General features: G+C 43.7%; 1 long non-coding RNA gene across 2 annotated transcripts; it reads left to right on the forward strand.

Annotated features, from left to right (window-relative positions):
• Positions 1-889: 889 nt before the first annotated feature.
• Positions 890-5,677, forward strand: LOC140195260 (uncharacterized). 2 transcript variants are annotated; one of them, XR_011885399.1, is made up of 3 exons: positions 890-979; positions 2,890-3,006; positions 5,597-5,677. It is a non-coding gene; the product is annotated as an uncharacterized lncRNA (long non-coding RNA). The 2 variants fall into 2 exon arrangements; XR_011885400.1 differs by having other exon boundaries at positions 895-979; positions 2,894-3,006.
• Positions 5,678-27,126: the final 21,449 nt, after the last annotated feature.

Below are 27,126 nucleotides of genomic sequence, written 5' to 3' on the forward strand. Positions count from 1 at the left end.
TGCGTCTGATGCTAGTTAGCAACAATCTCCTGCACCAATTAAATGGCATAATGTCCCAAATAAACAAAGGGAATCTCAATTATTTTCTCAATTAGTTTTTGTACTTTAAGTTTTGTCTCAAATAATCAGCTGCCCCGATTAACCAATAGTCCAATTAGTTGGAATCCACTATATTAAATTCTGAAATCTTGAATAAAAAGATGCTCTGCCATCTTCTACAGTATCCCAATCAACGTAATCTCACAAAAGCTGCAATCTTTATAATCCAGAAAGAAAAATTAAGATTAAACATTTGTCAGTAAAAACTAAAGAATATACCTTCTCTACAGCACTGACTATGAGATCGGGGTTCGATTTCCTGCCACGGTCTGTAAGGAGTTTGTACGCTCTCCCAGGGTGCTCCAAGCTCCTCCCACATTCCAAAGATGTACGAATTAGGGTTAATGTGCTGTGGGCATGCCACGTAGACACTTGTGGGCTGCCCCCAGCACAGCCTCACTGATTTGATTTGATCCAAACGACTTTCATTTCACTGTATGTTTCAATATACATGTGACAAATAAAGCTACTCTTTAATGAAACTAATTTACAGTTTATACTTGAATAATTTGAGAAACAGTTTCAAATGGTAGGTTAGGGAATTTTGTACAAATTTGTTTTTTACTTTGTGACTTTATGTTTTTCTGATATTGTAACCATCTGTGCTATTTGTTCAGTGTGCAGTGTGCTGTTGGTAATGTGCTTTGCACCTTGGCCCCAAAGGAATGCTGCTTCATTTGGTTGTATTCATGTATGGTTGAATGATAATTGAACATGAGATTGAACTTGATATTGACGCCTTGGGATTTTCTTTGTACTTTATTTAAATGTTAACATTTTTTTACAATTTTAATAGGTCTGCTTGCATCTGTGCCTTCCAGCCAAACTGGAAATGGAGGAATGATGTACACTTTGGGAGAGCAAGTACCTGAGAACACAGGTGAGCCTGAAGGTTCCGCTATCTTGGAGCAAAAATAAAAAAAACGAAAGTGCTGCTGTTACAGTACATGGTAAACACCAGAGGCTCGGCAGATGCTGGAAATCCAGAGCCATGCATGAAATGCTGGAAAATCTCAGCAAGCCAGGCAGCATCTATGGAGGGGAATAAGCAGTCGATGTCTCAAGCCAAGACCCTTCTTCAGGTTGTCTCACCTCTTCTCTTCTCCGTACCTGCCTATCACCTTCCCCTGGTGCCTCTCCTCCTTCCATTTCACCCATGGTCCGCTCTCCTGTCCTATCACACTCCTTCTTCTCCAGCTCTTTTCCTTTTCCACCTATCAACTCCCAGCTTCTTACTTCACCCCCCCCTCCCCTCCCACTCACCTTCCCCCTCACCTGGTCTCACCTATCACCTGCCAGCCTGTACTCCTTCCCCTCCTCCACCCTTTTATTCTGACTTCTTCCCCCTTCCTTTTCAGTCCTGATGTAGGGTCACAGCCCAAAATGTCGGCTGTTTATTCATTTCCCTGAGTGACCTCCTGAGTTCCCCCACCATTTTGTGTGTGTTACTGTAGCTCATGGAAATGACGAGATGATCAGAACAATGAGACACACTATGGAAACACACTGGGAGAACTGTGGGGAAAATAAATTGGTGCAGATGCCAACTATAAATTTACTAATTGTTCCATCATGGGCACTGGCCTCCCCACCACTGACATCATCTTCAAATGGTGGGGCTCACGAGGGGCCCCATTGCCCAGGACGTACCCCCTTCTCCTTGCTACCACCAGTAGGGAGCTACAGGAGTCCGAAGACACACGCTCAATATTCCCGGCAGTCTGCCATCAGAATTCTGAATGGACAACGAGCCCATGGATACTAGCTCACCATCTTGTTCTGCTTATTTAATTTATATATACTCCTAATTGTAATTTGTAGTATATTTTACAAATTGCACTGTACTGTTGCTGCAAAACACCATATTTTGTGGCATACGTTAGCAATAATGAACTCGATTCTGACTCTGTCTGTAAGCAGTTTATACGTTCACTCTGTGGTCGCTAGGGTTTCCTCAGTTTCTTCCTGCTTTCCAGAGGCCTCTGGGTTAGGGCACTGAGATGTGGGTATGCTATGTTGGCGGCACTAGCAGATTGCCCCAGTACAATCCTCACAGATTTGTTTTGACAGAAACAACGCACTTCACTGTATGTTTCAAAGTACATGTGACAAATAAAACTAATATTTGCCCGAATGATAAGGCCTCACTGAGAGCCTAGCATTCAGGCGAACTTCAGAAAGAAGCGTTTAATTCCAGCCAGAAGGAGCATCAAAGATCTCATCGACTGTGGCTGTGTCCTTGTCATGAGCACATGGGTCAGCAACACATCGATGAAAATGGTGAAACTACCCACCTGTCTGCCCCATCAAGTACATTCTGCCTCACCTGGTACATAGTTTGTGGGTTCCACATTAGCCTTATCTGACACCTCAGAATCCTCATACCTGAGTGGAAGGCAAGTTACCTTTATTCCCCAAGAGCTGCCTGAGGGGAGAGTCAAACGCAAAAATGTATGCAAACTAGGGTTTTTGAAGCTATACCTTTGCAGCTTGAAGGTAGATGTGTATTAATAATGCATGTTTCAGCTATTACAGCGCTTTACAGCCAGGTGATTCCATTTTTTTAATGTATAGTAATTGTTACATTGTGGGAAGTACAGCCATTTTGTGCATGACAGATTCCCCATGTATTTTGCATATTGCATATATTTGCATATAAATACATGCATATTTAATGCAATATGGCAATTGCCATGCAGTGCTGCTGGAAACTGTTGAGGAATAACTATTGACTGGAGCACCATGGACTAGTTCTTATTTTGACACAGTGTCATGTGATCTCTTGCTCAGCAAGATAGCCGTGGTTTATCTGAAAGGCGGCGCCCTCTTAGTGATGCACTGGTGTGTGAGCCCAGGCTTTTGTGCACAAGGTCCCGAAGTGGGAATTGACCTGCCAGCGCACCCCAGGTAGAAAACACTGTGGATCGTTACCGCGTTATTATACAGGTATTACCTAGAATATAAGAGCGAGGATGTGATGCTGAGGCTTCATAAGCCATTGGTCAGAACACACGAAGTACGGTGAGCCGTTTTGGGCCCCTTGCCTGAGAAAAGATGTGCAGGTGTTGCAGAGGGTCCAGAGGAAGTTCACAAGAATGATTCTGGGAATGAAGCGGTTAATGTATGAAGAACGTTTAATGGCTGTGAGCCTGTACTCACTGGAGTTTAGAAGAATGAGGGAGGATCTCGTTGAAACAGATCAAATACTAAAAGGCTGAGATAGAATGGACGTAGAGAGGATATTTCCTACCATGGGTGAGTCTAGGACCAGAGGGCACAGGCACAGAATAGGGCAGAGGTTCCCAGCTCTTTTAATGTCATGCACCTCTACCATTAACTGAGGGGTCTGGGAACCCCCAGAATAGAGGAATGTCCATTTTGAACAGAGGTGAGAAGGAATCTCTTTTAGCCAGAGGGTGGTGCATCTGTGGAATTCGTGCCACAGACGACTGTGGAGGACACGTCATTGGGTATAATTAAAGCAGAGGTTGATAGGTTTTTAATTAATCAGGGCGCCACAAGTCATGGGAGAAGAGAGTGGAATGGTGTTGAGAGGGATAATAAATCAGCTATGATGGAATGGTGGAGCAGACTCAATGGGCCGAATGGCCAACATCCCCCCTCCTATATCTACACTTATATTAATATAAATTATATATTGTGGCGGCATCACATGCAGGACTCGAACCGCCATTGGGAACCGCAGACAGACACACGGTAGCGTGTTTGGAACTACCCGCTCCGGGGACAGTCTGATGTCACGTCCGCCCCGCGGGTCACAGGAGCCCATGGGAGGGGAGATTTAAGCGCGTGATTTTGAATCAGTAAAGGCATTCTGAGTTCAGCTCTCTCTGCCTCCGTGTGTTTCTTTAGTAGCCCGTTTGCGCGCGACTACTATATATATATATATGTAATTTAAATAACTAGTGCTAAAAAGAGAGCAAAAAATGTTGAGGTGGTGTACAAGGGTTCATTGTCCATTCAGAAATCTGCTGAAATTGATCCTGAATCGTTGAGTGTGTGTCTTCAGGCTCCTGTACCTCCTCCCTGATGGCAGCAATGAGAAGAGGGCACGTCCTGGGTGACGGGGGCCCTGAATGATGGACGCTGCCTTTTCAACACATCAACTATTGAAGGTGCTGATGATGGAGCGGACCGAGTTTACAACTTTCTGCAGCGTTTCCCGATCCTGTGCAGTGGACCCTCCATTCCAGACGGTGATGTAACCAGTTGGAATGCCCCCTCCCCCATGGCATATCTGTAGAAATTTCCTGGAGTCTTTAGTGACATACCAATTACATCCCCATTTCAGAGGGCTGCAGGTTCGTGCAGATCTGGAGATTTGGCCGTAAGGTTAAGCTGGTCCTAGAGTGCAGTACTGAGGAAAATGACGTTGTCTGCTTAAGGGTACAGAGACCTACGATACTGAGGCGATGGACACTACCATCACCCCCACAGCTGCCTGGGCAGTGCTCATCTCAACAAAACATTGCTGTTGGTGAGAATTTGTGAGCATTAACCAATCACCGAATTTCCTACATTAGCACAAGCACCAATACAGTTCAAAGTTCAAAGTAATTTATTATCAAAATACGTGTTTGTACAACCCTGACATTCATTTTCTTGTGGGCGTTCACAGTAGGTACAAAGAAACTCAAAAGAATCAATGGAAGTCTGTGCAGAAAGACTGATAATCAATGTGCAAAGGAAGACAACGTGTGTAAACACAAAATAATAATAATAAGTTAAAAAGTAATTAAGTAAGACTGAGACATGAGCTGTCGAGTCCTTGAAAGTGAATCTGTAGGTTGTGGAATCAGTTCAGAGTTGAGGTGAGTGAAGTTATCCACACTGGTTCAGGAGCCTGATGGTTGAGGGTTGGTAACCGTACCTGGACATGGTGGTGTGAGTCCTGAGGCTCCTGTATCTTCTTCCTGATGACAGCAGTGAGAAGAGAGCATAACCTGGGTGGTGGGTGTCCTTGATGTTGGATGTAGTTAGCCGGTGATTTCAAGTACCTCATCTTGCTCAACCATTCTCGGCATTGCACTATTAATGCTGACTTCCACTAACGCTGAGGGATGACCAAATGCCTGGCTGTGCAAAGGCCAAGACACCCAGGGTATAAAACAAAGTGTTATGTCCTTTCTACATCTGCCCCGTATTTATTTAGAGATACGGTGTGGACCAGGCCTTTCCAGCCTTTCGAGCCGTGCTGCCCAGCCACAGGACAATTTACCCTGACCATTTAACCGACCAACTGGTATGTCTTTGGACTCTGGGAGGAAACCAGAGCACCTGGAGGAAACCCATGTGAAAGACGTGAATTGACTCCTCACAGAGAACCCCAGGATTGAACTCTGAACTCCGACACCTTAGCTGTAATATCATCGCACTAACCTCAAGGTTACTCATTGCCCTAAAATCAGTGATCAATTTTCTCCATTTTTCTGATGTTTTCTTCTCTTTCCCCCCCCAACATTGTCCTTTTACCCAGACCTGGTTCAAAGTTGTTCAAGTGGACCATTGACGGCCAAGCGTGGTCTGGAAAATGACAGCGGTGCTGCTGATTCCGGGGAATCCTCAGCACAGAAGTTCCGTCGCCAGGGCGATGATGTAAGTATTGCTAAGTTTTTAAATTGTAAATTCCCTTCCCTGTTCATTACTTAGTTATGTGATGGCATGGCTTGTCTCTCCCTTGCCCTCCATTTCTAATGCTCTATAAACTATGAATTACACAGTCTGAACATTGGCCTCAAACATAGAAAACCTACAGCACAATACAGGCCCTTTGGCCCACAATGCTGTGCTGAACATGTACCTACTTTAGAAATTACCTAGGGTTACCCATACTGTGTCCGTGTCACATTTGGATTTATTTATCACCTACATGGAAACCTATAGTTGTTGGATTAGACCGCTTAATTGTTAATTTCTTTGTAGCTTAATAATTAATTACCTGTTTTGTACCTTATATAGCTACATATATATACACACACATAACTGTTTAGTATGTTTCCTAGTGGTCACTGTATGAATATGCAATTGTTCAGTGTGTCCCCTAGTGGTTACAGTTCTCGTATTACTCTGAAAAGTTCTATAGTACTGCATTATTTGAACAGGGGCTATCTGAGTGGTTAGCCCCTACCTATAAATTTGAATAGAATGTTTCTTATCCATGTGGTATAAGAAGGACAAAACACGTGGTCCTGCCATCTTTATTCCTTCTGATCTCTGTGTTCTTAGCTGCTGGCCATTTGCAGCTCCAGGTTTTCAATTCTCTTCGTTCGATTCGCACTTAGTAAAATTACTGAGAAGCCATTGGTTTTATGGGTCTTTCCTGACTTCCAATTGAAAACATCAGAATCCAACACTGTGAAATGCGTATTGGCCTTAACAACCAACACCACGTGCTGGGGGCAGCCCACAAGTATTGCCACACCTTCCAGTGCCAGACTGTCATGCCCACAATGCTCGGCAGAACACAACAAACAACAAAACAACAACAGCAAAACAAGCCCCCTTCCAACGCACACACGGGGAATCATCCCACTCCAGGATAGGGTCTCCAGCCTCCAGTCTTCAGCCTCCAGGGATCCTGTGGATCTTTTGGGATTAGATCTTTGGTTTTGACCCCCCAGACAATGACCGGATGCCGAACTCTAAGCTCGTACTCAATCCTCCTGTTGCACGGACATCAATCCTGAAAAAACTGAAGAGTTTCACTTCGAAAGGTCAAATTCCAGGGCAGAGTACAGGTCAATAGCAGGATTCTTAGCGGTGTGGAGGAACAGCAGGGTCTTGTTGCAGCATGTTGACAGGGTGATTAAGTTGGCATATGGTGCGTTGGCCTTCATTAGTCGGGACAATTCGGTCCAAGAACCGTGAGGTAACGTTACAACTCTATAAATCCCTGGAATATCATGTTCATTTCTGGTCACCTCATTGTTACAAGAAGGACATGGAAGCTTTAGAGAAGGTTCAGGGGAGATTTACCAGGATACTGCCTGGATTATGAGGACAGGTTGAGCAAGTTATGACTTTTCCCTTTGGAGTAACGGAGGATGAGAGGTGACTTGATAAAGCTGTACAAGATGATAAGAGGCATAGATTGATTGGACAGCCAGAGACTTTTCAAGGGAAGAAACGGCAGAGGGTTGTAAACTCAGCCAGCTCCATCGTGGATATTAACCTTGTTAGCATCAGGGACATCTTCAAAAGGCATCCAACGTCAAGGACCCCCTCCCCACTTGGTACTCGCTACGTGCCCTCTTCTCATTACTACCACGAGCATGAAGGCACACACCCAGCCTTCCAGGAACAGTTCTTCGCCTCCGCCATCAGATTTTTGAACAGACAATGAACCCATGGACACTACCTCAATATTTTTTTTGCTCTCTTTGCACTACTTATTTATCTTTGTATATTTTTCTTATGATAATTTATCATATATTTTATGTATTGCACTGTCCTGCTGCCGCAGAAAGTTAACTTTTACAACAGGCAGTTTGTCAGTAATAATAAATCTGATTCCGATTCTGGTGATTGGAGTTTGGGGGGATGACAGAGGTAAGCTTTTTTTTTACGCAGAGTGGTGGGTGTGTGGGATGCCCTGCCGGGGTTGGTGGTAGAGGTACATAATTTAAGAAGCTTTTAGATAGGCACATGGATGATAGAAAAATGGAGGATTATGTGTGAGGGAAGGGTTAGATTGATCTTGGAGTAGGTTAAAAGGTCAGCACAACATCGTGGGCTGAAGGGCCTGTACTGTTCAAGTGATTGCAGAAGAAGTGCAAGTGGGTGTTGCCCTGGTAACCCCTTCAGAACATCGAACAGTGCAGCACAGGAACAGGCCCTCCGGTCTACAATGTTGTGCCAAACCAGTCAAATTCGTAACCAAATGCCTAACTAAACTAACCTCTTCTGCCTACACTATGTCCATATCCTTCCATTTTCCTCACATTCATGTACCTATCTAAACATCCCTTAAAAGTCCATAATCCATCAGCCTCTACCACCACCCCAGGCAGAGCGTTCCAAGTACTCACCACTCCCCGTGGAAAACAACTTGCCCCGCATTTCTCCTTTAAAATTAACGCCTCTCGCCCTAAATGCACTCCCTCTGGTATTAGAAATTTCAACCCTGGGAAAAAAATACTGTCTGTGTGCTTGGTCTGTTCCTCTCATAATCTTATAAACCTCTATCAGATTATCTTAGTTCAGATTAGGGGAAACGCAAGGGGGCAAGGATCTGAAGCAAGATCAGTAAACAATTCTAAGCCTGCTTTATGACACAAAGAATTGTGGCTACTGTTTGCCATGATATCCAGAGAGCTGCCTTCTCAAAATGGGCTTCAGCTCTACTCTGACCTCTGTGTCCTGGTTCCTAGTGCAAGGTGGTGATGAGCACCAGGTCTCTACCTGGGACCCGTCCAGGCGTTTAGCTTGCAGGTTGAGTCGAGGGTGAGAAAAGCAAATGCAATGTTAGCATTCGTTTCAGGTGGACTCGAATATAAAAGCAAGGATGTAATGCAGAGGCTTTTTAAGTCATTGAACTGCACTTGGAATATGGTGAGCAGTTTTGGGCCCCTTATCTGAGAAAAAATGTGTTGGCATTGGAGAGGGTCCAGAGGAGGTTCATGGGAATTATCACAGGAATGAAAGGGTTAACATATGAGGAGTGTTTAATGGCTCTGACCCTGTACTGACTGGAGTTTAGAAGAATGGTGGGGGGTATCTCATTGAAACCTATCAAATATTGAAGGTCCTAGATAGTGTGGATGTGGAGAGGATCTTTCCTAGTTGGTGAGTCTAGGACCAGAGGACACAACTGCAGAACAGAGGGACATCCATTTAGAACAGAACTGAGGAGAAATCTCTTTAGCCAGCGGATGGTGAATCTGTGGAATTCATTGCCACGGATGGCTGTGGAGTACAAGTCATTGAGTATATTAAAAGCGGATGTTGGTAGGTTCTTGATTACTCAGGGCATCAAAGGTTACGGAGATAGGCAGGAGAATGGGGTTGAGAGGGATAATAAATCAGCCATGATAGAATGGCAGAGCAAACTCGATGGGCTGAATGGCCTAATTCTCCTACGTCTTGTGGTGTTATGAGTTTGGCCCAATGTGTTCAAGGAGAGGTGAAGTTTTGATGATCGACAGGTCCCTGAACCGTCAGGGAGCAGTGTAGGCATGTAGGACAGGCTGAAGCCTACAGAGGAGATAGTTCACAATGGGATTACCTGAAATGAAGTAAAATCATTAACTTGTTAATAGTCACGATTCTGTTTTTAAACTGTATCGTAATCTTTTTCTAATGCCACAGACATCTATGGAGGCCAAGTCATTGTGTATATTTAAAACAGCATCTGATAGGTTCTTGATTAGGAAGGGTTATGGGGAGAAGGCAGAAGAATGGGTTTGAGAGGAATATAAATCAGCCATGGTGGAATGGCAGAGCAGACTCGATGAGCTGAATGGCCTAATTCTGCTCCTATGTTTTATGGCCTCATGACTTCAAAAATTCAAATTGCTAAGAATTGCCTGTTTGTGAACTTTTTTTACTTTTAACCTTTTGATTAAGAGCTTGTTCTTGAAAATGCCTTTAGTTATTATGTGCAACTCTGGCATAAGACCAGCAGCACAGAATCCAGTGGCAATGTTTGAAATACTGAGGCCTACTGTCAGTCAATAGCATTTAGCTCTGAGTTGGTGTTCTGTTGTGTGTAATTATCTATACACATCCCTTCACTGTTACCTTTAACAGATAATTCCATAACACGTGTACATTGTAGGATCTGACTGTTTAAATCTTACAAACGTAGATTAGACTGTTAAATTGTTATTTTCTTTGCTGGATAGCAATTAATTATCTGCTTGTATGTATGAGGAAGTTTAGTATGCCTCTAGTAGTTACACAAAGTATAATTCTGGAAAGCTCTGGAAGCTTCTTTGCACTGTATTATACGAATGATTTTCTAAATGGTTAACTCTTATCTATAAGTTTTCCTTATTTGTGGGTCTGACAGTGGCTGTTCTCTAGTAAACACCACCTTGTTTCTTTGTCTCTCTTTGCTTAGTCGACCTGTATTATTGTCCAACTTTCCTTTGTTCTATCAACACTTTATAAAATGATTGTGAAGCAACTAGTTCAGTGTCTGCTTCTTGACTTCTGAAGGAACACTGGATTTAAATATCAGAATCCAACTATATGATGCTTTTCCTGTTTTTCAGAGCCCACACCTTGTGTCTTACTGATGTGAAGTCTTTTATTACTGGAGCAGTCTGCCCAAAGGACCAAGACTTGCCTGTTTTTATTTTGTTAGATTTTAAATCTCATCTGTGGAATATTGTGTCTTCAATTACATGAATGCTCAGTGTACAACTTGAATGGTCTCATAGAATGTTTTTAATATTTTGTAATCTGTAGTGTTGTAACATTTTAATGTCTCAGAAGTGTAATAATTTCAGTTTCCTGCCCATTACCATCCACATACACTCAGTGGTCACTTTATTAGTGGTCACCTGTACACCTCATCAATACAAATCAGCCAATCACGTGGCAGCAACTCAATGCATAAAAGCATGCAGGCATGGTCAAAAGGTCCAATTGTTGTTCGGACGAAACATCAGAATGGGGAAAAAACGTGATTAAATTACTTTCACCGCGGAATGATTGTTGGTGCCAGACGCTGTGATATGAGTATCTCAGAAACTGCTGATCTCACAACAATCTCTAGAATTTGCAGAGAATGGTGTGAAAAACAAAAAAACATCCAGTGAGTGGCAGTTCTATGAGTGAAAATGCCTTGTTAATGAGAGGCAGCAGAGGAGAATGGCCAGACTGGTTCAAGCTGATAGGAAGGTGACAATAACCCAAATAACCACATGTTACAACAGTGGTGTGTAGAAGAGCATCTCTGAATGCACAACACATTGAACCGTGAAGTGGAGGGACGACAGCAGCAGAAGACCATGAACTTACACTCATTGTCCACTTTATTAGGTACGGGAGGTCTCTAATAATGTGGCCACTGAATGTATATGGAGTAGATTTGTGGATTTCCTCTTGCAGGTGGAGAAACTGTGTCCTTATTATAACAGCACTGCCTCTGAGATGGGTATCTAACATCTTTGGAAATACTTATGCTTTGATGAAATTGAGTTACTCTGGTGATTCCAGATCTCTTGCATTTCCATTTTAAACTTGTATGTACTCTAGGGCACAGTTTTGATTTACTTTTTAAACCTTAGGTTGCCGTGGCCCGCTGTGGAGGACGAGTCATTGAGTACATTTAAAGCGGAGGTTGACAGGTTCTGGATTAGTCAGCGAGTCAAAGGTTACGGGGAGAAGGCAGAAGAATGGGATTGAGAAGGATAATTAAACACCCATGATGAAATGGCAGAGCACACTTGATGGGCCAAATGACCTACTTTGGCTCCTATGTCTTTGGGTCTGATTTGAAGATTTGCCACATTTAGTGATGGGAAAAGTCGAAATGCTGCCATGGGATCCAGACACAGGTGATGGGGAATTCTGGTTGCAGGGCCTATGAATGGGGATGCTCACAGGCAGCAGAGAGAGAGAGAGAGAGGGAGTTACGGGCGAATACGGGGGAACATTGCACTCAGCCCAATGCAGGCTCTATAGGCTGGGTGGTAACATGACTCGCCAGAGGTGTACAAGATGAGCAGAGGCATAAATCGAGTGGATCGCCAGAGACTTTCTCCCCCAGGACAGAAAAGGCAAATACAAAGAGGCATAATGTTAAGGTGATTGGAGGAGAGTATTGGGGAGTTGTCGGAGGTGGTGGGTGTGTGGAACACACTCCCAGAGGTTGAGTTTTAGAGGCAGATCCATTAGGGGCATTTAAGAGACTCGTAGAGAGGCGCATCGATGATAGAAAAATGGAGGGCTATGTAGGAGGGAAGGGATAGATTGATCTTAGAGTCAGTTAAAAGGTCGGCATAACGTCGTCGATGGAAGCGTCTGTACTGTGCTGTAATGTTCTGTGTTAAAGGACTGGGGAGAGCATGAGGTACCAGGAAACGTGTGAAAATCGGATTGCACTCAACACAAGTACAGGCTCCGTAGGCTGAATGGACTCCCAAGTTACAGAAGAGTGAAATCCTGATTAATGTGTATTGGCTCATATGACATAGGAGGTGAATTAGGCCATTCAGCCCATCGTCTGCCCCACTATTCCATCATGGCTGATTTAATATACCTCTCAACCCCATTCTCTTGCTTTCTGTCTGTACACTTTGAGGCCCTGGATAATAGAGAACTTATCAACCTTCACTTTAAATATACCCAATGACTTGTCCATGGCAAAGAATTCCACACATTTACCACCCTCTGGCTAAAGAGATTACTTCCCATCTCTGTTCTAAATGAACATCCCTCTCTTCTGAGGCTGTGCCCTCTGGTACTAGACTATCTCAGTCTTTAAATATTGAATAGGTTTCAATGAGATCTCCCCCGTCATTCTCCTAGACTCCAGTGAGTACAGACCCAGATGCTCTTCATATGTTAGCATCCTCTCCACATCGATCTTACCTAGGCCTTTATCAACCTTATCTAGGCCTTTAAATATTTGATAGGGTTCAATGAGATCCTCCCTCATTCTTCTAAACTCCAGCAAGTACATTAAATGTTCCATTAAATGGAGCCATTAAATGTTCCTCATACGTTAACCCTTTCATTCTCGGAAACCTCTCCTGGGCCCTCTCCAATGGCAGCACACTTTTCTTAGATAAGGGGCCCAAAACTGCTCACAATACTCCAAGTGTGATCAGACCAATGTCTTATTCAGGGAGGAGCATGTTGAATTAAATTACCTAAGTATCAGCAACATCAAGGTGGTTAGGATGTTACAAAAAACAGTGTTTCCCACTTATTGCCTTTGAATGTGCCCTTTTCCCTTTCAGGTGGATATCTTTGCCCCCATGATCCAGGAGTTAAACATATTGATTTATTTTCCATTCCATTTCATTTTAGTTTCTATGTGTAGGAATTTTGGAAAGTATTATTATTGCACTTGCATGTCTTGGAGAGTTTTACAGTGTTAACAAGGAGGGAAATGACACGGTGTCGTGGATAAAAGCTGAAGGCTGATAGATGTCCCTGGTTGAGTGAATGGGTTTGGATATATCTGGGGAGGAGAGAGACAGAGGTTTTTCAGAATCAGAATCAGTTTTAGTATCACTGGCATAGGTCATGAAATTTGTTGTTTTGTGACAGCTGGAGAGTGCAATACATTTTTTAAAAATATTGGTTATAATAAGAAATCTCTTCAATGGATTCCTGTTAATTAAGACCAGTACATTTGGCCAAATTATGCGGCTGCCCCAATTAGCAAAAGTTTCATGAAAACAGTTAAAAAGGTATAAAAAAGGCAATCTGAGTAACCTAGTGTAGATATAGACTGCCTTCATGCAATGCTGTCAACAATTGCATCCTCCAAACCTTCATTTTTAGTGTAACATTCGAGGTAATTGTTGATACCTTCAAATTCTTCATAGTTCTAAGCTAACATAGTGAAATCATTTCATGTTCACTCCCGGCCATTTCTAGCATCTCCAAGCCTCGGTGCTTGAAATCACAGTGAGCAAAGCAGTTCGTGGCGCCATCTCGGGGAAAATATTTGGAGTGGGTTCTGAGGCCACGACATGTGAGTAAATGACTACCGGCACTGGAGAGCAGATATTGGAAAGGCAGCTGGGGCCAAAATACGAGCACAGATACGTCGGAAGACTGGAGATGCAATGTTGGGATGACCATCAGGGTCAACCTTACCAAACTTTGAGCTCTTGTGTGAGTTAGCAGTCTGTTTCACGTGCCCACTGTGAAATGGGTACTGCTGTATCTTAGCCCTCCAGTTATGGCACACCTCACTCAGATGAATGAGCTCGAATGCCTTAACCCAACAAGTGATTGTGTCTTAGTTCAGCACAGCAATCGGTCAGGGAACTCCTCTCTCTCTGATACTCATTTACAAGTGATGGAACCCTGCCAGGGTCATTACCACACGAGAACATTCCAACTGCAGAAGTTTGACACAAGACCCCAGTTAGAACCAGAGCACCTATTTTTGTCCTGACAAATGCTATTTTTGTAAACAGTTATGCACAACATTTGGTGCAAAATGGGTGGGGGGTGTCACATGTGATGCTGGAATCAATGAAAATAAAGCGTGTTTTGGTTTCTTTGGCACTCTGTCTCTGTTTATGAAAGTTGCATGTTTGTGGAGTGTAATGAGAAAGAGCACTCCTTCCCTCCCTCCCTCCCTCCCTCACCTTCTTATTCTGCATCTTCCCCCTCCTTTCCAGTCCCGATGAAGGGTCTAGGCCTGAAATATACACTGCTTTTCCCCTCCCTAGAGTGTTCCTCCAGCATTTTGTCGGTGCTGCTCTGGATTTCCAGTGTCTGCAGACATTGATTTCTCTAATCTCTGGTAATTCCTCCCCAACCCCCCCACCCCGTCTCATTTTCCAATCCCCTTCTGGCCCCCTCTTACCTCTGCCTTTTGCTTCACCTTCCTCTGATTCCCCTCTTCCTTCCCTTTCTCCCATCATCCACTCTCCTCTCCAATCAGATTCCTCCTTCAGCCCTTTACTACTTCCACCTATCACCTCCCAGCTTCTTACTTCATCTCCCCTCCCTCTTCACCTGGTCTCACCTACCACCTGCCGACTTGTCCTCCTTCCCCTCTCCCCCACCTCCTTCCCTGGCTTTTCCCCCTTCCTTTCCAGTCCTGATGAAAGATCTTGGCCCGAAACGCTGACTGTTTATTAATTTCCATAGATGCTGCCTGACCGGCTGAGTTCCTCCAGCGTTTTGTGTGTGTTACTCTGAATTTCCATTATTATCCCTAAGTTCTGTTTTGAAGGGAAATTTCTGGGAATACTGAATGGATGAGGTGCAGATGCTGCTAAGTATTCCCCTTACATATGACTGTAAGACATAGGAGCCAAATTATCGATCTAACAAACATTTATCGTTTCCACCGTAAATACATCTAACGTTTCCAGCTTCTATGTGCCAGGTCAGGGAGTTACAGAGATAGGAGGATATGCCATATCAGAATCAGGTTTAATATCACTGGCATATGTTGTGAAATTTGTTGTTATGCAGCAGCAGTACAATGCAATACATAACAATAAAAATTAAAAATTACAATAAGACCATAAGACATAGGAGGAGGATTCGGCCATTCAGCCCATCGTATCTGCTCCACCATTTCATCACGGCTGCTCCATTTCCCTCTCAATCCCATTCTCCTGCCTTCTCCCCATAACTTTCCACCCCCTGACTAATCAAGAACCTATCAACCTCCACCTTAACTGTACCCAGTGACCTGGCGTCCACAGCAGCTTGTGGCAACTGATAAAATAAGATAAGAGCCCCATTGTATAAGAACCCAAGATAGTAACATGGATCGAGCATTGTCTGATTGGCAGGAGGCAAAGAGTGTGAAGAAAGGCAGTCTTTTCAGATTGGCTGCTGATGACTCGTGGAGTGCTACAGAGACTGTGTTAGGACCACTCCTTTTTAACTTCTGGCATACTACTAGTGTCTTACAGTGAAGACTGATGCAAAATGCTTATTCAGTTCATCCACCATTTCCTCGTCCCCTATTACTAGCTCCCCAGCACCATTTTCCTGCGGTCTAATATCGACTCTTTATATATCTGAAAAAAAACTTCTGGTATAATTTTTGATATCATTGGCAAGCTTCCCTTCATATTTCATCTTTTTCCCCTTATATTTTTTTCAGTTGCTTCTGTTGGTTTTTAAAAATTTCTCAATCCTCTAGCTTCCCTCTGCTTTTTGCTCTATTTTATGCCCTCTCTTTTGCCCTTATGTTGGTTTTGACTTCCCTTGTCAGCCGCAGTTCTGCCATCCTACCTTTAGAATACTTCCTCTTCTTTGGGATGCATGTACCTTGCACCTTCCGAATTTCTCCCAGAAACTCCAGCCATTGCGGCTCTGCTGTCATCCCTGCTAGCGTCTCTTCCCAATCAACTTTGGCCACCTCCTCTCTCATGCCTCTGGAATTCCCTTTACCCCACTGTATTAATAATACTCAAATTGCAGGGTGAATTCTATCATCTCAAGCTATTTCTATCTCCCACTGTAGTTAATAGACCACATCCTGGATAGCTTTTGGAGGCCTGTAAATAATTCGCATCAGAGTCTTCTTACCTTTGCAGTTCCTTAACTCTACCCACAAGGATTCTACATCGTCTGATCCTGTCACCTCCTTCTAAAGATTTGACTTCATTCTTTACCAGCAGAGCCACACCTCTTCTTTTGCCTACCTGCCTGTCCTTTCGATGGATTGTGTATACTTGCATATTAAACTCCTAACTACAATCACCTTTCAGCCATGACTCCGTGATACCCACAACATCATACCTGCCAGTCTCTAACTGTATTACAAGATCATCTACCTTATTTCATATACTGCATGCATTCTAGTATAACGACTTCAGTCTTGTATTTGTCACCCCTTTAAATTTTGTCCCCGTTTACACTACAACCCCTCCCGCTAACTGCAATTTTGCCTTTTAATTTGCCAGTCCTTCCTGACAACCTCACTATACACTATCTCTGCTTCTAAACCAACAACCCTATCCTCTGCCCTGTCACTCCAGTTCCCATACCCCCGGCCAAGTTAGTTTAAACCCTCCATAACAGCTCTAGCAAACCTGCCCACATGAATATTGGTCCTCTCAGGTTCAGGTGTAGCCCAGCCCTTTTGTACAGGTCATACCTTCCCCTGAAGACATCCCAATGATCCATAAATCTGAAACCCTGCCCCCTGCCCCCTGCACCAGTTCCTCAGCCACATCATCCTGTCTTTGCCCCCACTGGAACATGGCACAGACAGCAATCCAGAGATCATTACCCTGGAGCTTCTGCTGTTCAGCTTTCTACCCAGCCCTCTAAATTCTCTTTTAGGACCTCCTCTATTTTCCTTCCTGTGTCATTGGTACCAATATGTATCGAGACATCTGTTCGCCCTCCCCCTTTCAAAAGGTGTGGACATGATCCAAGTCACCCATGATCCTGGAACCTGGGAAGCAACATACCATCTGGGTACCTCTATTGGCAGCCACAGACTCTCCTTTCTGCTCCTCTAACTATGGAGTCACCTATCACCACTGCATTCCCCCTCTGGCCCCTTCAGAGCTGCAGTGCCAGACTCAATGCCAGAGACCCAGTCACTACAGCTCCCCTGGTAGATTGTCCACCTCAATAGAATCCATAGCGGTATACTAATTATTGAGGGGGACAACCACAGGCAGTGGCGTATCTAAGGTATGGCAGGTATGGCACGTGCCCTGGGTGCCACTTGAAGGGGGGGGGGGCGCCACTGAGCAGTTTCTATTAAAGTCAGACAAGCCATCCTCGGATAGTGAAAAAAGGGTTTTCTTCAGATGTATGATCTGTCTCTGATTTTCGTGGGTGAGAAGCACTAGGATGGCCTTATTTCAAAGCATTGTGTAAGAAGACCATGAAATATTTCTTCACTAGGATGGCCTTATTTCAAAGCATTGTGTAAGAAGACCATGAAATATTTCTTCACAAAGAAGAAGGAAAGTGGAACTGAAGGACGGAAGAGATGAAAGTTGGAGGCGGAGGAAGCCAAGGAGTCGAGCAAGTTCTTCATGCCCTTCTTTGAAAAGCCCGGAACAAGTAGTTTGACACATTCCGTGGAGTCGCCTGCACCCGCTACAGGTTTGTTAGAATCAAGTACAAATGCGTCACAATCCGAGGAGGAAGTCAAGTCAGATAAATCTGAGTATGATGAGATTAAGAGTGAGCCTGCCACAGAGAACGTGGACATGACAGGAGGGGAAGATGATGGTGGTGGTGGTGATGTTGAGTTTATTGATGAGATTTTACCTGATGAAATTGAACCTGATGACACTGACCCTGGTGAACTGGATGGTGTCAAAGAGCCTCGAACTGTCATACAGAAGTGATTGAACAGCATGACATCGGACTTCTGAAGTTTGACAAGGATACTGGAAAAGCAATTCTGCCTGACACATTGAGAATGGAAATAATAAAGCTGGGTTTGAAGTATTTCCAGAACAGTGAGGGGCCTTTCCTACCAACAAATAACCGCTCAATGAACAAAACTTGGTTCAGGAGGAAATTGAGAAATGGTCGTGGTGAGGAAGTGACTCGCTCACGGCTGGTCTATTCCCCTTCTAAAAAGTCTGCATTTTGTATCTGTTGTCTTCTCTATTCCCACTCAGAGCATCAATCCTCGTTGGAGCATGAAAGTGGATTCAACCAGTGGAAAGCACCTGAAAGGATTAGTGTTCATGAAAATGCCAAGAATCATCGGGCATGCTTCACAGAGTGGAAAGAAATAGAAAGAAATTTAGCTGGAAACAGAGGAGTTATTGATATGGTATTTCAGTCACAGATTGAGAAGGAAAAGCAGAAGTGGCATAATATCTTGACGAGAATCCTTCACTGCATAAAATTCCTTGTGACTCAGAACCTGGCTTTGTGAGGACACAGGGAGTCACTTCAGCTAGACAATGACTCCAATGTGGGAAATTTCCTTGGCTTACTGAAACTACTGGCCATCTTTGACCCTGTCATAAAAGAACACCTCACTCATTTGGAAAGTCATCCTGGATCCACGTCTTATCTTTCACCAGGTGTCCAGAACAAATTCATCCACATGATGGCATCCACGGTTTGCCTGAGTTTACTGAGAAGCATTCGTAAAACCAAGTACTATGGTCTCATGTTCGACTCGACTCCTGATCAGGCACACCATGAACAGATATCAGAAGTAGTGAGGTGTGTGGAGATTGACTTTGAGAGGAAAACAGTCCATGTTAGAGAGTCCCTCCTTGGTTTTATCCAGATAAGTCAGAAGGATGCTGAGAGCTTGGTTGAAGACATCTTGAAACAGCTAGAGAAGGACGAAATGGAGCTACAAGATTGTCTGTCACAGTGCTATGAAAATGCTGCTGTGATGGCTGGACACAGAAGTGAGAAAAACAACCTGACAGTGTTTGTGAATTGCGACAATCACTCACTCAACTTGGTGGGTGTACATACAGCCAAGCAGGATACAATGATGGTCACGTTTTTTGGAACCATCGAGGCTCTCTACGTGTTTTTCTCTCATTCAACACAGTGCTGGGAAAAACTCAAAAACGCTGTGCCTGTGGTTGTTAAGTTAGAGTCCGAAACCAGGTGGAGTGCAAGGACAGAAGCAGTGAAGCCCATCAACAGGTACATTGAGGAGATACTCCAAGTTCTCCAGGACATGATAGACAATGAAAACGAGACCAGTGAAACAAGAACTGATGCAAAGCAGTTGTACAACCACATGTTGAGTTACGATTTTCTGATTTTGCTAGGATTTTGGAACAAAGTACTCATTCGCATTGACCGTATTCAAAAGAGGCTGCAGGATCCTAGCATGTACTTCCACGATGCTGCCCTGGATTTGAAAGCCCTCTGAGATCATTTTTATGACAAAAGAGAAGTGTTGGTCAGTGAGTCACTCAAAGAAGGAGTTGGTCTCTGTCAAGAATGGAATATTGAAGTTGAAAGATGTCAGAGACAAAAGAAATGAATGGCTGATGAGAACTCGAGAGACACTGGGTTAACAGCTAAGGAGGAAATGGAAAGAGTCATGAAGGGAACACTCGACCATCTTCACAGAGAAATGGATGAAAGGTTCGCTCATTTGCACAACACTGATACCAAGTTTGGGTTCCTTCTTGATATCAAGGGACTGTGTTACAGCGCCGACAGTAACAACCTAAAGGAGAAGTGTGAAAATTTGGGCGAATTGTACAGCTCTGATGTTGATGGACAGCAACTATATGAAGAAATTTTGGATTGCAGAATGTTGCTATCAAGGCAGGTCAACATGAAAATATCAAGACCTGAAGAGCTTCTTGAATATATTGTCCAGTATGGAGATGAAAGTGTCTTCCCCAGTCTTCGCATTGCTATTCAGATAATGCTAACCATCGCAGTTTCCAACACCAGCTGTGAGAGATCATTCAGCAAGTTAAAACTAATACTTCCATATTTGAGAGCCTCCATGGGTCAAGACAGACTCTGTGATCTTGCTCTGCTGAGTGTAGAAAGAGAAGAAACAGAAAAAACTGACTTCGATCACATCATAGACCAACTTGTATCAGTGAAAGCAAGGAAGGTGCAGTTATAATTTTCATGTAGTGCTATAATTTGTTAATTAAAAGATTAACGAGCTTGAGTTGTATTTTTGAGCTGATATTATGGAAAAGTTATCTAAAAGATGGGTGTCAGATGTTTGGACAGGGGTGCAATTTCAGTGCTTGCCACAGGCGCTATTTTCCGTAGATATCCCCCTGACCACAGGGCTACTCCACACTGTCTGTCTATTCCATTTCCTTCTCCTGACAGTCACACAGTCACCAGCCTATGCAAGCTGGAGGTGACAACCTCCCTGTAGCTCCTATCTATCACTTCCTTATGAGCATTAAGCTGCAGCTCCGGTTCCTTAACATGTTCCCTGAGGAGTTGCAGCTCAGTGCATCTGGTGCAGATGTGGTTATCCGGGAGGCTGCGGGTCTCCCAGAATTCCCAATCTCACACAACTAACGAACACAGCCCCTGCAGCCATTCTTACTGCCCTAACAGGTGAAGAATGAGCAAGATAAAGCTTACCAGATACTTATGTTGCTCACACCTGTTATTGACCAAGCCTGGAGCGCCAACCCCAAAAGTGTCCTCAATCTAACATTGACCCACTCCAACAATGGCCTCTCCACTTGCCCCTGCCTTATTTTTTGTTTGACCTTGCTAATGAATCCTGATTTCTGATTGGTTGCTACTCAAACTTTGAAAAATGGCCACAAAGTGCTGATTTTTAAAGCTGTCTTCTCGATCTGACTGAAGATACCTTCAGATTTTGACCACAAACTCCAGTTGGCCACTATTCAATAAGAAGTATATGTGAAAAAGAGAAAATAAAATTAAAATAATAGTGCGAAAAGAGAGAGAAAAATTACTGAGATTCTGTTCATGGATTCATTGCCCATTCACAAATCTGATGGTGGAGGGGAAGAAGCTGTTCCTAAAGTATTGAGTGTGTGCTGTAGGTTTTCATCAATGAAACATCAGAGTCACTTTACATTTAAGGGAAACTGTAACAACTCCTTTATTGTCAATCAAACACAGAACATAAAGTGTGGTTAAAAACTTCACGTCATTACACCATCACATCAGAGTAACCTCTTAAAGCGAACTCAGTGTTGGCGATTGCGAATTATGCATTGTGAGCCCGTCAGCGGCTTGGATGATCCACCTGGCTTGAGTCCGATGTTGCATGGGTGAAGTAGCAGCAGGTGCTTCTGGCTCGTCCTGCACTGTGCTCTCATTCTCATGGTCACGTTGTGATGGCAGGGGCATGATAGCAGAATCTTCCAAAACTTCATGGGCCAGTTTAAGGCGATCTACTGAAATACTTTCTGGTTTACCCCTCCTATTTATGATAAAAGTCTTTTCTTTCTGTTCTAAAATATGTAACAAGTCATTCTAAGGGGGCCTAAGTTGGCATGTATCATGGTGGACAAAAACAAACGAGGTGGAATGAAGGTCACCAGGAATCCAAGGTGCTGTATGCCATGATGGGAGGTAGGAATAGGTGAAAAGGAATTGAGTTTACTGAGGAGGGTAGAATTGTTGAGAGGCTGACCAGGAGGACGTGGCCTCAGGAATGAAATCACCTGCCACTCGTAACGGCTGTCCATGCACCAACTCAGCCACGGACAACCACAGATCCTCTTTTGGAGCTGTTCTGAGCCCCAGCAGGACCATGGGAGATGATTATGCCAACACTTATCCATCAGGGAAGCCCTCAGAGCAGCCTTTAAGGTGTGGTGAAACCACTCTCACAGGCCATTGGTCTGCAGCTGATACACCATGGTGTATGTAGCCTAACACCGAGGTCCCGGGTCATCACGGTCCAGAGGTCTGATGTAACTAGGGACTGCGGTCAGAAAAAATATAAGGTGGAGTGCCAAACTGTGCAACACATGAGCCACATCGGTGACCGTCACTGATGCTAGAGGGATGACCTCTGGCCATCTGGTGGTATGGTCCACCAAGGCAAGGATGTGCTTGAAATCGTGGGAGGGGGAAAGAGGACCAACCAGGTCCACATTGACATCTCTCAGGGACCTCAAAAGGTGTGAATGGTGCCTGAACATGACAGCTAATTTTTGCCCGCTGGCACTCCACACAAGCTGCGCTCCAATCTGGGTACAGGTATCGACTTTAACCAAAGTTTCTATGACAAATTCCGCCACCTTCATCAGGGATGATGCCCAGGCATGAATAATCCAGTGGTATTTATGCCCCTATCATCTGTTCCATCTGATTGGTTAATCCTCATCCAGTCAGGTGTCCCACATTGTTTAAAATTGAATTCCAGCTCTTACCTAGAGCGAGACCTTCATCTTTGTTCAAATTCTTTTCCCTCTAGTTTTATTTCGATGGCTTCCTTCATCAGGCAGTCCCAAAAGCCACTGGCGTGGCACAGAAGTTTTGTGCCATCGAGGTCAATCCCTGCTCTTTGACCAATAGGCGTTGTTGGCAGCACACTCACTTGAGCACCCGTGTCACTGAGGAAGTTTCGCCCTGAGAGGATATCCGTAACGAACAGTAGACCACCTTGGCGTCTGGAACCCACAGTGTTCACAGGCCACTACCAGACCAATGCACCAGGACTGTCAAAGCTGCAAGGCCACTGGAACTTCCTAGCATTCCAGTCAGAGTTAGCGTGGTAAAAACACAGACCCAGCATCATCTTGCAGGTATCCTTATATTGGGTGCCTTGCTGACCGGGCTTATTGAGACCCTCCTTTCCCTGTCTCGCTTTGGTATGAATGCTAGGAAGTGCCTGGCTATCAGCCATTTTAGCAAGCTCCCTATAGGCCTTGATGGGTGCATTAGTGAACTTGATCAGGCATTTGCTGCATAAAGAGTTCTTTAAAAATGAAACAAGGGTGGTGATTTCCTAGGAGAGACTAGGTCCATTAGCTCTGAAGGCCTAGCATCCCCCAGGCCGGGCAAGGAGAACACCTGTTTGGCCTGCTCAGACTCTGATAGGCCAAATGTCTGTAATAGGTGAGTTTTCAGCATGCCATTCTTATCGCATTCAGGCGGGTTTTCAAGCAGACTCACTACTCTCGCTGCCGTGACACTGCTACGTAGTAATATTTGGTGTCGCCTGGGGAGATTTTTCACAGGGCGAATTGGGTCTCAGCTTGTACAAGCCAAGTGATGGCATTTTGCTGCTGTTACGTACCCCGTAACTGGGTTGCCAAACCAGCAGAAATGGATCACTCAGTTGGAGTCTGGATTACTAGAACTAAGAAAGTTTTATTAAAGAAACAAGCAACACAGTACTCTAATCAAAAGGATAATAAATGCAACAGTTCAGCAATGATAAACACACATGTACACAGAATTAAGATAACAGGATCAATCAAGCTCTATCGTTGTCTAGGGGTAAATGACCAGTTTCAAAGTGACGCAAAGTTCAGTTCAATTTAGTTCAGTTCAGTTCGCAGTAATCGCTGCCGTGGCGATGGACAGTGGAGGGAAGGAGAGAGAGAGCAAAACGAATGAATATTCAAAACGGCTTCCACACAGACCTTCGCAGTCAGCTTTCGGACGAGCCCTTTGTGATGTCATCTGAGGTCACCGACCGTGACCCCTCCGTTTCCAGATACGATCGTTTCTCTGCGGTGAACCCAGCACCCAGGCAAGGGTGGACACACACCAGGTTCCCAACGATCGTGCCTTTCCACCCTGTGCGTCTATAGCCTGGTCCCGCAACCGGCCTTCCAAAACTTCCCACCGACTTGTGAGAGATGCACCGCTTCCAGGGTCTCGTTACCTCGGGTGTCGTGTGTCCTGCCTTAGCGAACCTGTCCCTTTTTATCCCCCTGCTGGGGTATCGCCTGTCCATCACTTCAAACAGTTCAGGGTTCAAAGGGGAAGCCGCTCTTGACAGCTCTCCTTCCGTTACTCTCTCCCGTCCCTTCATTAACATCTCCAAATGCTGCTCCATTGTTTTCCTTATCTCTCTCTCTCCTGAAGACAGGCGGCAGACCAACTGCTGATCCCACTGGTGCCAGCACAGGACAGCTAACATCTTAATCTATGTGTATTCTTGTCACACTCTCAAAACTCCGGCAGTTTCAAAGTGACTGCATTGGCCAACATGTTGGATAACTGCCCTAGAGCATCAGGGTTACCGATGTAGGTTGTCATAAATAAAACAGCAGAGGCACTTTAGGTTTAAAGGAAGCTCCTTTATTGTCAACCAAACACAGAACACAAAGCACAGTAAGAAACTTCATATCTTTACATCACCATGTCAGACCAGCCTCTGAAAATGGAGGCCTTGTCGGTGGTTGTGTATTATGCATATGTTTCCACTCTTTACATTACTCTACAGTGCCTTCCTGTACCTCCTCCCTGATGGATGAGAAGAGAGCATGTCCTGTGTTGTGTGTTTAATATTTGAGTCATCTTGTTTATATATTGTGTAATGCCCTGGTTCACATGGTTCATAGTTTTTCTCTGTTATGCTTTTCTGTTCTCTGTGTAAGCTGCTTGTTTGGGTGACTGTTGAAGATAAGAGATAGGAGAAATGTGTGCCATCCAGTGGGATGGATGGATTCAGGGGAGGTTTCTCTGGTGAGGGACACTAAGGTTGGGCTTGGGGCTTTTGAGAGGGGAGAAGAGAGAAGACACCAGAGAGGAGAGGTCGGAGCAGTCTGCCCAGAGCGGCGCCAGGATTCAATGAAACTCGGGGAGATTGAAGGAGAATCGGTGAAGGGAAGCCGTGAGCTCCAACTTGTGCACATTAGACTGTTTCATTAAAATGGGCCTTTTTCTTTTTTTTTGCTTTTTCTTTACTAACCCCGTAGTCAAATTAAGAATTATAAAACTAAATCTTTTAGTTGTATGTGGTGTGGGTGTACTGTCCGTTATTTCGAGGGACTGATTTGTAACAGGGTAACACATCACACAGCATCCACACAAACAGGGGGTCTTAGAGGGCTTGCGCTTCAATCTACCATGTTTTGTGGGGTCAGAGGGCATCTTCTCTAGACTTACGTGGCCGAGGGAATTGTTTGATTAAGTATTCTTGTTCGTTTATATAATTAATTATGGGCTATCGGTCAAAAATACATTTATTGCATACGTTATCACATAACCACATGAAGCGTGCATGCCTCACTTGAAGTAAAGATGAAGTTAGACCCATATTTCCGGACTCTTCTGTCTTCCTTGGAATTAATTTAATGTTTCAAAGTTACAAAACATAATATTGGCGACAAGGTATTTTAATATGACCACGAGACGGCTACCAAGCTGTTAAAAGCAGCGAGGCATTCTATACATGCATCAAGAGGAGAGGGAAGGACCACTCAAGGACAAAGGGGGGAACATTTGCTTGGGTGCAGGGAATGTGAGTGAGGTACTTACTGAGTACATTGCTTCAGTATTTAACAAAGGAAAGGATATGAAGGACCAGGAGATCAGTGTGAGTGTATAAGTACGTTAGAGCATTTAGAGGTCAAGGAGGAGGAAATGTTGAGCCTCCTAATGAGTATTAAGGGTGGATAAGTCCCCAGGGCCTGATGGGATTTACCCCAGTTATTGAAGGGGGCAAAAGACAAGATTGCTCTCTAGACACGGGCAAGGTCCCAGAGGATTGCAAGTGGCCAATGTTGTACCTCTATTTAAGAAGAGAATGAGGAGGAGAGTTAGAAGGAAAAGCTTTAATTCTTGTCAGGTAATGCAAAGAAGGAAACAGTTTCTTATCATATGCCTGTTTCATTACCAGAGCAAATCTTGATCTTTGTTCCAGTACCTCCCTTGGATAATCATCATAAAAATGGAGCTCGGATTCCATAAAAACTCTGTTTTCTTGCCTGTCGCATTATTTGATCTTTAATTTTAAAATGATGAAAACAGACCAAAACAGACCTTGGACTATTTGGATCTTTAAATTTCGACGTAAAAGTTCTGTGTGCTCTTTCTATAGTAGGTGGGTTTGATAATATAGTCGGAAATAAAGTATGAAAAAGCTTACCAAAGTAAGCAGTTAAATCTCCATCTTCAACTCCTTCTTGGAGTCCAACAATTCGTATATTTCTCCGGCGAGACCTGGTTTCCGGGTCTATAATCTTATTTTGGTATCTTTCCAAATGAGTTGTAGCTTCAGACAATTTTTGCTTAGTTATCTTCAATTCCTCTTCGTGTGTAACAACTTGAGTTTCCAAGTCTCATTTGTATGGTCCTAATTTAGGTGATACTTTTTTTAAAAAGGTATTTGCCTGATTTAAATGAATATATGTTGATAATGGGTGGGGATTTTAACTGTTGTTTAAATCCTTTGATGGATAAGAGCTTAACCAATCAGCAACTTCCAAATTGTTCTGCATCACTTATCAACTCCTTTTTGACTAATTTTGGATTGATTGAATTATGGAAGTATCTACACCCTGATAACAGAGAATATTCTTTCTTTTCACATGTTTATAAAAAATTTTCAAGAATATTATAATCGATCCTTGCTTATTGCCTAGTGTTGAAAATTGCAAATATGATGCTATTGCTATATCTGGTCATGCGCCTTTGAGTTTGTCTTTTGAATTTGATGATGTCATTCTGGTTCATCCACCATGGCGCATATCTCAGACATTATTGCAAAATTCTGACTTTGTCAGATTTATTGAAAATCAGATAAAAGAATTTTTTCTTTTTAATGATATAGGGGGTATGTCTAAATTAATTATATGGGATACATTTAAAGTATTTTTACATGGTCACATCATTTCTTATTCAGCTAAGCTTAAAAAACAGACTAAGGTAGAATTAGATAAAAATTTCTAAACAAATTAAAGACTTAGATAATATTTATGCAGTTTCCCCTAATATTGATTTATTCAAACAAAGGGTGGA

Source organism: Mobula birostris, chromosome 3, assembly GCF_030028105.1.
Source record: "Mobula birostris isolate sMobBir1 chromosome 3, sMobBir1.hap1, whole genome shotgun sequence".
NCBI lineage: Eukaryota > Metazoa > Chordata > Chondrichthyes > Myliobatiformes > Myliobatidae > Mobula > Mobula birostris.